The 13,196-nt window shown below is 36.4% G+C and overlaps 1 protein-coding gene and 1 pseudogene across 1 annotated transcript in view; one reads left to right on the top strand and one right to left on the bottom strand.

Annotated features, from left to right (window-relative positions):
* The window catches only part of asic4a (acid-sensing (proton-gated) ion channel family member 4a), a 212,785-nt gene that overhangs the window by 157,868 nt on the left and 41,721 nt on the right, over window positions 1–13,196 (top strand). The window lies entirely within an intron of this gene.
* Window positions 1,305–1,423, bottom strand: LOC127965788 (uncharacterized; annotated as a pseudogene).

Below are 13,196 nucleotides of genomic sequence, written 5' to 3'. Positions count from 1 at the left end.
CTGTTACAGGCCCTGTGACCCGTTTGGCTTATCGGCTGTAATGCACAGCAGGCGGGAGCGTGTGACTATGCATAAGCAAGTTGCCGACATCATCTGTAGTACAGAACATGGGCCTCCTGGGCGCACTTGATATTGTCATGAACATAATGAGGTAATTTAAGAAAAGCCGGCCTGTGAGACAGATAAAGAGCACATCACAAACATGCCTGGCCTTTACTGGTAGGCTAGAGCAGATCACTGTATGAAGCACAAACTCCACACACTTCCAACCTGGAGAAGCTACATGTGCCTTAGCAGCCTGATAGCCATTTTACCACAGCTGCTTTCTGAGAAGATGTCCTCTCTGCTTTATATGGGATGATGTGAAGTCTGGTCAAACCGGATCTTCCTGGGGAGGCTGAAGCAGTTTTGTAAGCAGCTGACAGAGCATGCAGTCATGGCAGGTGTGCGGCCTGTTTGATAAGTAAGGATGGTGAGCTAGTGGTGGGCTTTGAGATTTATTTGATGTTATATATATATATATATATATATATATATATATATATATATATATATATATATATATATATATATATATATATATACACACACTTCTCGTTTTGGCCCTTGAATCTGATTGGCAGAGAGGAGTGTGGTGTAAATGTATATATAAATGTAAATTAAATTAAATAAATAAATAAACACATTCATGGGAATCGAACCCCCAACCTTGCGCTAGCTTGCTTGCTAATGCTCTACCAGTTGAGTTACAGGAACACTACATGTCAGATATCAGAACTCCAACTATTTTACGATTGGTATCACTCCACTCCATATTTCTTAAATATGTACAGGTAGTATGTGTGTATGTATATATATCTATATGAAAATAAACAGTACACACTAATATTATGTAAACAAACTTTTATTTTTTATGTTGTACTTGATTCGACAGCCCTAATTTTAAAATGTAATTAATTCCTGAGGGCAAAGCTGATTTTTATTTATTTGTATTTTTTTTGCAGCCGATACTCCAGTCTTCAGTTTCACATAATTCTTTAGATTTTAGTATGATGATCATTAAAGCAGTGAAAGTTTTCTATCTCTCTCGCAGAATTATTTGATGAATAGAATGTTCAGAAGAACGGGATTTGTTGGAAACTGAAATATTTTGTAACCCTATAAATGCTTTCTAACATGTTTAATCAATTGAATGAATCCTTGCTGAATAAGTGTACAATTTTTTTATGAAATGGTTGACTGTTATTTTTTCCAGGCTTGATTATGTTTATGGTGTGCAATCTAATGCGTTAATGCTTCATAAAAAAAATGTTTAATATCGACTGCTTCACAAATTTGTATGTAATCCTTTCGCATGGGCCATGCGAATCTTCTCTGTAGCGCTCCAATGAGTTCCTGTTTTTATTAAGCCCCTCCTTTAGAAACATACATTGGGCTCAGATTGGTAGCTGGTCCAGTGTGTTGTGATTGGCTGAACCGCCAGTGCTCATCTTAACATCCCGCCCCTCACCTCAGTGGCATGTGCTCTAGTTCGGTTGTATTGTCAAAAATTATGTTGTCAATATCGCTTATCAGTTTGAACCCGATTGAGACACAGAAAATATTAGTGATGATCGTGCAGAACCTATGCATGCACGGTTCTTAATGGTATGTTTTTTGTTTGATGTTGTTTCATACTTTTAGATATGCTGTTATTTGTAAATGCTACTGCTTCTGTTAGCTTTTAATATATGTTTTTTTCCTGACTAAACATTTAATACAGCAGGGAAGCCACACGCGCATGTTTAATGCTTTCCATAGCTATGTGAACAATATCTGTCTGTCTGTATACATTTTTATTGGAGCTGATGAGATGATGATTGAGAGAGATGCAGAGCAGGGGACAGGATTAAGAACCACTGCTTTAGAAACTTGTCAATCCATTAGAATTGTTAGAAGACAATTACATTTATGCGTTTAGCAGACTTTTATCCAGAGCAACTTACAGTGCATTCAGGCTAAAGTTTTTTTTTAAATTATTATTATTTACCAGTGAGTGTGTTCTCTTGGAATCGAACCCACAACCTTTTGTGCTGCTAATGAGTGCTCTACCACTGAGCAACAGGCGCACAAGCATTGCGATTCATATATGAATAGATATTTTCTGTGTACCCCTTGATTTGGCAGCATTTCAACATTTCTTCTTCTCTAAAGCAGCGCAACATAGCCCTGCCACTTTTGTTGCATGTTCCTGGGGGCAGGGTTTATCAGGGTTTGTGATGTCACAAACCCAGAAATTAACTTGTTGTAGTCCCTACGAGCTGTTTTTGTGGGTATTAAACTGGCATCATTTTAAAAGATGGTTGTATAGTTTGCATTAAACTTTCAGGGTCGTAACTTTGCATTTAATGTTTATGCTCAAACAGCAACATTACACACTAACTAACATTAAAAAAGTGAAATCGCAATCAAGCACCCCTATTAAAAAAAGGCTTTAATTACATTACATAATTAACTAAATTAAATACATAAAAATAAATACACAAATTCACACACATTCATAAATTGTACATCAAAAATAATTTAGATGATTTAACTTGCATATTTTATTTATCATTGACACTGATTAATAAATATTAATTTTAAATAAATTTTTAAATACATTTTAATTCAAAAATACTCACTTTTAGCAGTCTCATAAAACCTCAGTTTATTTCATAATTTACTTCATCAAATGAAAAATGTTCTGATATCTCATCAGAGGATGTCCACATATGCATTTACAGACACCCCAGCTGTTGTCCATGATAAGTAGCTGGATGTGTTCTGTGGGGTGAGTGACGGAGCAATGCTCCTCTCTCCGGGGTGAGGAGAGGTCTACAGCAGCTGTATCTTTACGCCCTAATGCAAGATGTGTGTATAGAGACAGTACTCACTGTGACTCTGAGCATGGTGGAAGTGTAAATGACTTTCATGTTGAGCCCCGAGGGAGCTCAAGTATGCCTGGGCTCCATGTAGCAGCATGAACCTAAAACACCACAGTTGCCCTCTTGATTTTAGCGTGTACACGTGAGCCATGACATCCTCTACAACACACACAGCAAGTGCCTCAAATTAGCCATCTGCTCCCTCCGATGACTAACTGGCCGAAAAGGAATCCATCGTGTTTAAAGGTGTAGAGCCTTAGTGAGTTAGTCTCTTTTGCCTTGTATTTTTAGTGTAGAGATGACAGGAAATGATGAGGAATGAAAGAGCGGGAACAGGATCAGGAAATGATCCGAGCCAGATGAGCTAACGACATGATGCAGCTTTGAACAATTAGTTTGAGTTATGCAAAAACTACAACTAAACTAAGATTAAGATAAAGCTTTCTAGTCAAGGCAAACTCTCATGCACTTTAAAGCCAATGAGCTGGTTTTGTGCATGAAAGCATCTAATTTCTAATCCTTATTGTTCGTTCATGCACATATGTAATTATTAAATGAAAGCTTACAAGGCTGATTAAACATTTAAGACTACGATATATTCATAAGTTGGAACCCTGTCAAGAAAATGAAATTAAAGTGAAATGTATGTAAGCTATTATTATAGGCCATTTCACTCCTCCTGAGGTACAGATGTATATTCAAGAAACATGCCATTACTTCATCATAACAGTCATAACATCTATCCATAGGATTCATTTCCATGATTTTTGTCTTTGTATTTGATTTGGTTGTATTTGATCTTTATTTTTTTATGTTTACTTTATCAAGATAGAAATTTTTTGACAAACTATTTTACATATAGTATGTGTATATATGTGTGTGTGTGTGTGTGTGTCCTGGACCCTAAGTCATTTGGGTATATTTTTATCAATAGCCAAAAAAAACATTGTGGGTAAAAATTTGCGATTTTTTTTGAATGCCACAAATCACTAGGATGTTAAATAAAGATCAAGTTCCATTTATATATTTTGTAAATTTCATACCAGAAACATAACAAACCTTTATTTTAATGTATTATGCATTGCTAAGAACTTCATTTGGAAAACTTTAAAGGCAATTTTCTCAGTTTTTTTATTTCAAAAAAAAAAAAAAAAGATTTTACAAAAATTATGTTTGAATATTGAAGGGCTTATTAAAATAAGTTGTTATTTAAACACACACACACACACACACACACACACATATTTGAGTAATTAGATTTTTGAATTAACCCTCATTTACTAAGATATAGATCTGGTGACAAGTTCATCATGTGACAAGTATTCCTGGTCTTCCCTATGTTCTAGAAAAAGTATGTTCTAGAAAAAAAAAGAGAAGATTTTCTGTAAACTTTGTGAAGCAAATGGCAAGACACTTTTCTGCGAGGCAGAGACGCTCCACCGGATGAGTAACATGAGCCTCTGTATTATAATGTTCATAAGTTACGAGCCAGTCAGATTTATGTTTTATATGGAATGATGTAGACTGCTGTAGATCATCCCACCTGACTTGAGGCTGCAGATTAGAAATGTCATTTTCAAAAGTCTAACTGTGTTTGTGAATATATGGCCTGTGATTGGGCCAGCGTGTGGACCGGTTACAGGGTGAGTGGAGGAGATCTGCGCCAGGGCCGAGTGGACGCGCTGAATATAAAGCATGGCTGTTTTGGCTGCCATTGACATGGTAATAAACCACCACCCCCACCTCTGTCAGCGGACGGGCATCTTTAAAAAGCGCCAGCGTGACTCTGCGTCCGCCGGCCCTCCATGGTGCCTGAGCCTTTGTCTCTTTACCCAAGATGATTTTGAAACATTGCATCACATCAGAGGAATATTTGCCCCTCTTTGGTGAGGCGTAACAAATGTCATGATGATGAAGGTGGAGACGATAATACTGCATAATCTCTGCCCTCCCATTCGCCTGGTATTGAACGAGAATGATACTTGATTAATGACCCACTCCCATGTAGAGACTCATCTGGATGAGGATTTTTCCACCGCGTACACGATCACGTTTAGGGATGCAGCTCTAGCAGTAGCAACTGTTCATTTCTGTTATCACCAAACATAGCAGAGGATTTAAAATGACAAGATGATATGAATTTGAAATGAAAAGATTTGGCAACGTGAGACTCACCTGAAACTCATTTGGCTGCTATTAAATCTTGTTAATGTGGCGACTTGGAAGCGTTAAGACCCTGACTCCTTCGCGAAACCAATAAATACGTTAGACGCACGCTTTCTCCTCAATCTGTTCAGCTCTGTGCTGATTTTGAACACCTGTTCCTTATGGATCTAATTTTGTCGTGACTCTAATGCAGCTGGGACGATGTAATCTTAATGGATCTGAGGGTACCACGCACACACACACACACTACCTAGGCTGATTTTGAGATGGCACTCTTTTGATTTTCAGACCCAAAGAGAGACTTCCAAAGGTCAACTAAAAGTAGAAGATAAAATTGTCCATTTGATTTATCTCGGAGAACTGTTTTGTTGCCAGATTTCTAAAGTAATGCATAAGTGAGGACTCATAACTCACAACACACAGAGATCATCTAAAGGACTTCTGTGAAGCTCTAATAGCCAGGTGCCATATGGCTTTGTGAGTTTAGCTAATTGGACAGCGCAGTTCTGGTGTGGCTCAGCAGATCATTACTAACTTGTAAACTTGGGAGGAAAGTTCCTGTGTCACAAAGCAGAAGAAATAATAATGTAATACATTGACCTTTTCCACGGCCCCTTTTAAAGGCAAGGCTGTGCTGACAAGCTCTAATTAACATTTGCTTCCACTGGCTGCTGTGTTCGGCCAAGGCATCTGTGAACAGTGAGAGAGCCATTGAAATGCTTTGAGAGTACAACCGCAAACGGCATCGCTGGGTCCCCAACACCCTTTATAACAGTGAACAGCTGCTTCATCAGTACATATAAATAGTCTCTCTTTCCTAATTTAAACTAAAGAAGATTCTTTCTTGTCTTCTACAGTTAGTATTTCCATTTTCAATCACACTCACATATAGGATATCGCAAAAATTTCAACATCTTAGTGATCTTTAGAGAGGCTTTAGCTTTTTTTCCTCAACACCAATCCAACACCAAAATGGCAAAGTAAACTGCATTATATAAAGAGATTCTTTTCATATCAAATATCAGTCACAAACGCCTACAATCTACAATGAAATGAACATTATCTGACATTAGTTTGTTCATATTGTGAAAGTTGGTGAGTAAGCACGTAAGGAAAAGACATTAGGACATAAACGTAGTATAAAATTAATCTATTAATTCTTGTATAATCTACGAAATGTACTCCATGCCATCATTCAATCTCAAATCAAATTTAACACTGAATAACAATCGCATCCACGGGCCTCGTCAAATATAGTAACAAAGACATTAAACATCAACTAACATTGAATATTATAGGTTCTTTCATTTAACATGACCAAATAAAAATTCGGTCATGATTTACCTGCCCTCGGTTCATCCCAATTGATCTTAGTTCATCTTGCAACACAAATGAAGATACTTTTAATTTTCTCTATATGTTTTTTTCCATCCATTGAAAATCCACAAAAACATATATATTTATTGGGATTGGTCCACAAGCCAGGAAATCAAACTCGAGATGCTCAAAGCGCAACGACACTAAATTTTGGCATGCAGCCTATGAGGCTATTGGCGCTGACACAAACCAACATTTTTAAGACATAATAAAAGTGTAATCTTCTGAAAAGATGTGATTGCTGTATATCATAAACTGATCAAATGTCACACACACAAAAAGCACATCAAATATGCTAATATGCTAAATATGCATGAGAACTAACAAGGTTTTTTCACTATTTATGTGAATTAAACCACTCAATTAATATGGATAGCTTTCACAGTGTCTTTTTGTAAAAAAAAAAAAAGAAACATATATATATATATATATATATATATATATATATATATATATATATATATATATATATATATATATATATATATATATATATACAATTTTGGTTTCATTAACTTTCAGTCAGTGGATTGACAAAATATCTTTATATGTATTCCAAATATGAACAAAAGTCATATGGGTTTTGGAATGAAATGATGACAAATTGTTATTTTGTGAATGAATCATTTTAAGATCGAAAACACCAAAATGGCTTTTATCCATCACTGTAGACAATTGACTGCATCTCCATTATGTAACAAAGCACTTATATAGAGTGTAATACATTTTAAAAATATTCTCCTCAGGAGAGCATTTCTTTTATATGAAAGCATGTTTTAAATCTATATTTTATCTTGCAATTGTCAAGGGAACATATAATCAGACACTTCTCTGCTTCTGTACACTCTCTTATCCTTCTGTCTGCTGTTTATGTTTGTAAAATCAATAATAATTTATCAGCTGCAGCAGGGGCGCTCGTTCCTTCACATCATCAACTCATAGTCTTTACCTTTCACAAAATTATTCCCAAAACATATCATAACATGAACCAGCTGACTCTGAGAGAAAGCTTGCTTTCCATCCAGCCTCGAAATGATCATAGAGTGCTGGGTTAGCCAGTGTTGTGTCAGGATTGGTTGCTTTCTGCTGACAAGAGCAAGGTGCTGTTAATGCCGTTGCTTTTTTTAGACAAGAGCGTGACGGGGTTTGCCTTGATCTCCACATCCTCAGGGCATCATCAGTGTCACCTGAGTGGTCATAGCAGGTGCATAGGTAAACTTAAACTGTCCACAAGGAATTTCACATTCTTATGATAGGTGCTTTGTTGATAGGTGTGTAATTTATCAGAAAGAACATTTTATGACTTCAGTTATTAGCATCTGCATAGTTCTGCAGGTGTGTCAATTACTTAGTGTTTGCATTACATGACTGTAATTTTCAATGCTTTACATAAGAAGGTCATATACACACTGAGAGAGATTAACACTGAATGTATAAATGTAGCTTAAGCCCTGTGCTCACTGATCTGAGTTTATTGGCTTATTTTGCAGAGGAATATTGCTTGGTGGCGGTCATACATGCATGTTGAGTCACTTATATTACCCCCCTCTAGACCCATTATGTCTCATAAAGTCAGATGAGTGAATAATTGTTGCTTTTTTAACCCAGGTGTAATTTGATAAAATAGTTTATGTACTAATAAATTTGGTACTATTTTAATAAGTATTGTAATGGTAGATTTCTATCATATCATCACCCCCCAGGTTTTTAAAGGGTTTGTTGTAAATTGAGAATTCTGTCATCATTTACTCATGTCATTCCAAATCCAAAAATTACATCGTAAAAGTAATCCATATGAATTAAGTAGTTTAATCCAAGTCTTCTGACGACACATTATCACTTCATATAATGTAATTTAGACTTTTACATATAAACACTGATCAAATCACATACATAAAACACATCAAATATGGTCAACAGAAGCTCAAACATACTATGCATGTTTGCTCTCATGTCATGTTTGTTATGCATGTGAAGTTGTATTACGCATTTTTGTGATTTTTAATATGTGAACATTTTGGTTGAATGTGCTTTTCCATGGATGGATAAAAGTGATGAGAGAATCTAAAAAAAATCTTCATTTGTGGTCCAAAGATGGACAGTTGTTTTATGGGTTTGAGTAAATGATGACAGTCTCACACATTCTTTAATGTTTTCAGTCTCAATGTAATTAGCAACTGCATCTTAATTAAATCTATATTATGTTAATTTAATCTGTATTAATGTTGTGTTGGTATCAACATTTAAATTTTGTTTCAAAATTAGTATGAAAGTATAAGTGTCACCAGTGTATCTTATAGTACTACATCTGTTCGCTCTATTCATCAAAAGTGTGGTACACTTCTAAGGAGAGGAGTCAATCAATGACTGTTTTGTACAAGAGGCCCATCAGAGAGGTCAGAGAGCTGGGTACTGATGCTATGTAAGAGGCAGACATGAGAGAGAGTGAGGCAGAGGGCAGAGAACCATTGTGTCAAATTATGTTAGGGCTGGAACTGTCCACTATGTGATAAACAGAGGTCTTATCAAGATAGAAGCCGTTACATTAATGTAACAACCCTGTCTGCAAAGGTCAACTGCAGTATCAAGCCAGTCGTACTCTAATAACATTTTCTGAAAGTTTTTGTTCAGTTCAATACAGTGAACCATGAATGGATTACAGAGTACATTAGTTCAGGTACAATTGGTTTTGTGTCAGTTATAAGCAACTGTGGTGATGGTTTATTACAACAATGTAACATCTTGCATTCAGGACCTCGTGTCTTGCGCTGTTTTTGTCTGAATTTAATCAAGTGTATTTTGTTTCAGAGCTTAAACCAGATGTTGTCATTAGATGAAATGTTGAAACATTTTCAACCACAAAATAGTTTTGAATAGATCTAATTTTGTTTTCATTTTGGAATATTACTACATTTTTCTATTTTATTTTATTTCATTTTTCAGCAGCCATTACTCTAGTCGTCAGGGTCACGTTATTTTATTTAAATTGACCAGTTAGATTTTTATTTTTTTATTTTAATATGCGGATTTGGTGCTCAAAAATTGTTTTTATTATTATCAATGATGAAAACAGTAGCACTGCTTAATATATATATATATATATATATATATATATATATATATATATATATATATATATATATATATATATATATATATATATATATTGTTCTTTGATGAAAAGAAAGTTCAGAACAACATTTATCAACATTATAAGTGTCATTATAAGTATCACTTTTGCTCAATGCATCTTTGCGGAATAAATGTAGGCCTAATATATATATATTGCCTATTATATTATATGTATCAATATATGATTGTATCAGCACAGCCCTGATTCAGTTTTTTGAAAATTTACTTGACATTTACTTCACTCGACAAAAAAAGGGCCAACTGTAAGAAGCTACAGTATGTACAGTATCAACAATGAAAATGAGCAACTTCAGTACAGAAGGACCAGACAATGAGATTAACCATATTAACATTTGTGAGTTACCATGGAGACCGCATCATGACCATGTTTCCTATGTTCATCGTCCATGGCCACATTTGACCATGACTCATTAATAAGCAGCTCTGATGACTCTCTTGGAGATTAGCAGCCAGCTGGCCAATTACGGTAAAGCTTTCAATCTGACAATTACACTAATGGTGTGGGCAGCTTTGTCTGTCTGCTAGCGGCAGCGGCACAACGTCTCCCCACTAAGGGTCTGATGGATCCAGGGTGTGATCTGGGGCCTATTTTCACACTCTCTTATCATCAAGGGACTGATTTTGGCTTTGTCCAGTGGCAGAGCCCCCTCCCTCCATTAGCTCGGAGACTTACATTGAGGCGCTCGTGCACTGACTGACCTTCTCTTACTTCCTGTGATGTGATACAATGTGACATCCAAGTATGTCCCCTGGACAGAGCCTCCGCTCTGAGTGCTGTTGGGTCTTCTTCTATGTCGAGCACTCGTCAAGAGATTGACCCTGCACTCCACATGTCTTATGGTGCCCACTCCATCTCGACAGCTTCGGGAGGTTGAAGGGCAATGTTTCATTGACAGGAAAAGATATTAGAACACCAAGAAGGTTGAACTTCCTTCACACCAAGGCGTCTGATTTTCTTGAGGTGGTATGTGTGATATTTTTGATATTAGATGGTGTGTAACGGTCAAATTAAACACATTTTACACTCTCTCGCTAGGGCTGTGTACAGTTGCGGCATAACTGAGTGCAACAGAGTGTGTTAGGAGTGAATGTTAAAATTTCCCTGGCCCAACTCTGGCCAAGAGACATGAGTCACCCTATTGGAAATCAATGAAACCACTGGCATTTAAAATGAGGCTTGATGAAATGTGTGAAGTGGCCAAGAAAAAGGAAATGAATTGATCCAGGAAAGTAAGCATATTGACAGCTGAAAGTCAAAAGATGTGCTTCTTGTGTGGCTGTCTGCACGGCTTCAGCAACCCAGAGCTTCTGACTATCTGCCTTGGGAGCCCTGCTGATCCTAAACAGGTCTCCCTAACAGATACTAATGGCAAATGAGTCAGTACAATGCTTCTTCATCCTGTTAGACAACCACTCTTGCTATTAGGGGTGTAACTATGCATTGATTATAGAATTAAATAATCGGTTAAGAAGACTATAACAATACCCAATAATATGTTACAGGAGTTGTCTCATATTACACAAGCATTGGTCACAGAAGATTGAAGAAATAATTGCATTTAAAGGAAATAAAGAAAATTCATGCTGCTGAGTTCAGATTTCATTTTAATTTAAATTTAAAAAGAATTATAAAAATCTCCCCAGCCAACACTATTATTTTATTATTAGTCAACTATTATGTCTTTTTTCTGTGCAATTAGTTCCATTTGTCTTTATTTTTGCAAAAAAAAAAACATGATTCATTCCAAAGTAATTTAATTCATTCAGTTGAAATTTTGACCCTGTTTAAGATTTCACAATGTTTTGCATTCAGAAGGTAAAGAATCGAAATCGCAATTGAATAGTCATATGTTATTTACATAACTACTTTCTATTATAAGGAAAACAGCTTAACTTGTTGTAGTTCTAAATGTATGAGGGCAACTATTACCAGTGCTTAATGAAACATACTCCATCACAGACATATAAGCAGAAGTCTTGAGACAGTTGCATTGCATGATGGGTAGTGATCAGTGAGAGACAGTTATCCACAGAGCCCTCAGTAGGGGGTGCTGACCTTACACCATGAGGGTGTGTGATCAGTTTGAGTCTCTTTATCTGAAACCCTTTGAGATGCAGGAAGTGTTCTCTGTCACAGGAGGAGACGGGAACAAGTGCCCGGCTGGCAGTATATGTTCACCGCCAACATAAATCTCAACTCGCCGTTTAAGCACTAATGATTCTCATTTTAGCATCTGTTTTAGTTCGAGACCATCTATTGTTTGTCACGTTCTCCAAAACTCCGGCAACTTCTGTCAAAAACTATTTCAAATGTAGATGTTACCCAATGTTAAGCTAATGGCTCTTTAGTGCCTTTCATTTCAAACAAGAAATGGTGCTGTTTCAGATTGGCATTCATTTAGCAAAGTGTTTGAAGCTGCAAAGAGTTGGTCTTGGAGGTTCACAGCCGTCTCTCAGATTGGCAAGATGACAGCTGCTTGGGCTATTTTCAGCTGCTCGTTTTAAATAGATGATCTCTACAAGTGTTTGAGACTTAATGGCCATTAAAAGCTTATGATCACTTAATATGTCAGCCATTAGCCTTTGTGGGTGCGTTAACCGCTATAAATTGCCAGGGACTCTTGAAGAATACAAAATAATTGTATTATTGGCATGAAGTTTGAAACACCAGCTGGGGAAACTCGTTGAAAACAGCATGTAAATAACACATGTGGTGCGGATTGTCAATCATGCGCACAATAGTAGTTACATAAATGTTTAATTATTTTTGTAGAATAATAGTGTCCCTACTGAGTAAATGAAAATAAATGCTATATGGTGGTATTTTATAGCTTGAGGTCAGAGTTCCCTTATGGCTTAGGTGACCGTTTTATTTTTTTTCTGTTGTTGCGGAAATTGATTCAGGGAACATTTCCCATTTGGATTTAACACTGTGCCATTTAAGCTTAACTGGGAACAATCTTCTCAACCCATTTAAATTGAGCTACTGAGCATAGCCAGTAATTCATTATCAACATTCATTAGCATCCAACCAAATCCAAACGTGATTTGCCCGCTGTTTGCATTTTCACAAAGCAGGTGGTTAGCTTGGAATGCCTCAATATTTTCATCAATGTTTCTTCGTTTCATTTGCTGGGTTTCCATATGCGAATCTTGATTTTGTGCTGAGGAAATCCTGAATGGAAATGGTTTCTATGTTGATAAACACTCAAAATGTACAATACATTTTCTGCACTAAGCTGGGGTGGATTTTCTGGATTTGTCACAACTGATGGAAACATGCAGTGTTTGACATTTTCATGTTTTAATGGGAATCCAGCAAATAAATTGTTTAGCCTTAGCACTTCACTATATTCTCAGAACATTGTCCGTTCCTGGTTAGAAGTCTTTGAAGGCATTAAACTATGAGTTTAAGTATAAGGTCAAGTGGAAGGCACAGGCAAAGAATGTTTCGAAAATCATTTGTTCATTGTCCTTGGTAATGAGAAGATGGTGCAGGCCTTTTTAAAAGAAAGCTGATGTGACATTTCTTCCTTTGGGCAATCCACAGCATTAACCTCATGAGAAAACCATGTACACTTTTTTTTTCTCCTT

This window comes from Carassius gibelio, chromosome B9 (assembly GCF_023724105.1).
Source record: "Carassius gibelio isolate Cgi1373 ecotype wild population from Czech Republic chromosome B9, carGib1.2-hapl.c, whole genome shotgun sequence".
NCBI lineage: Eukaryota > Metazoa > Chordata > Actinopteri > Cypriniformes > Cyprinidae > Carassius > Carassius gibelio.
This window is presented reverse-complemented; position numbering and strand designations above follow the sequence as displayed.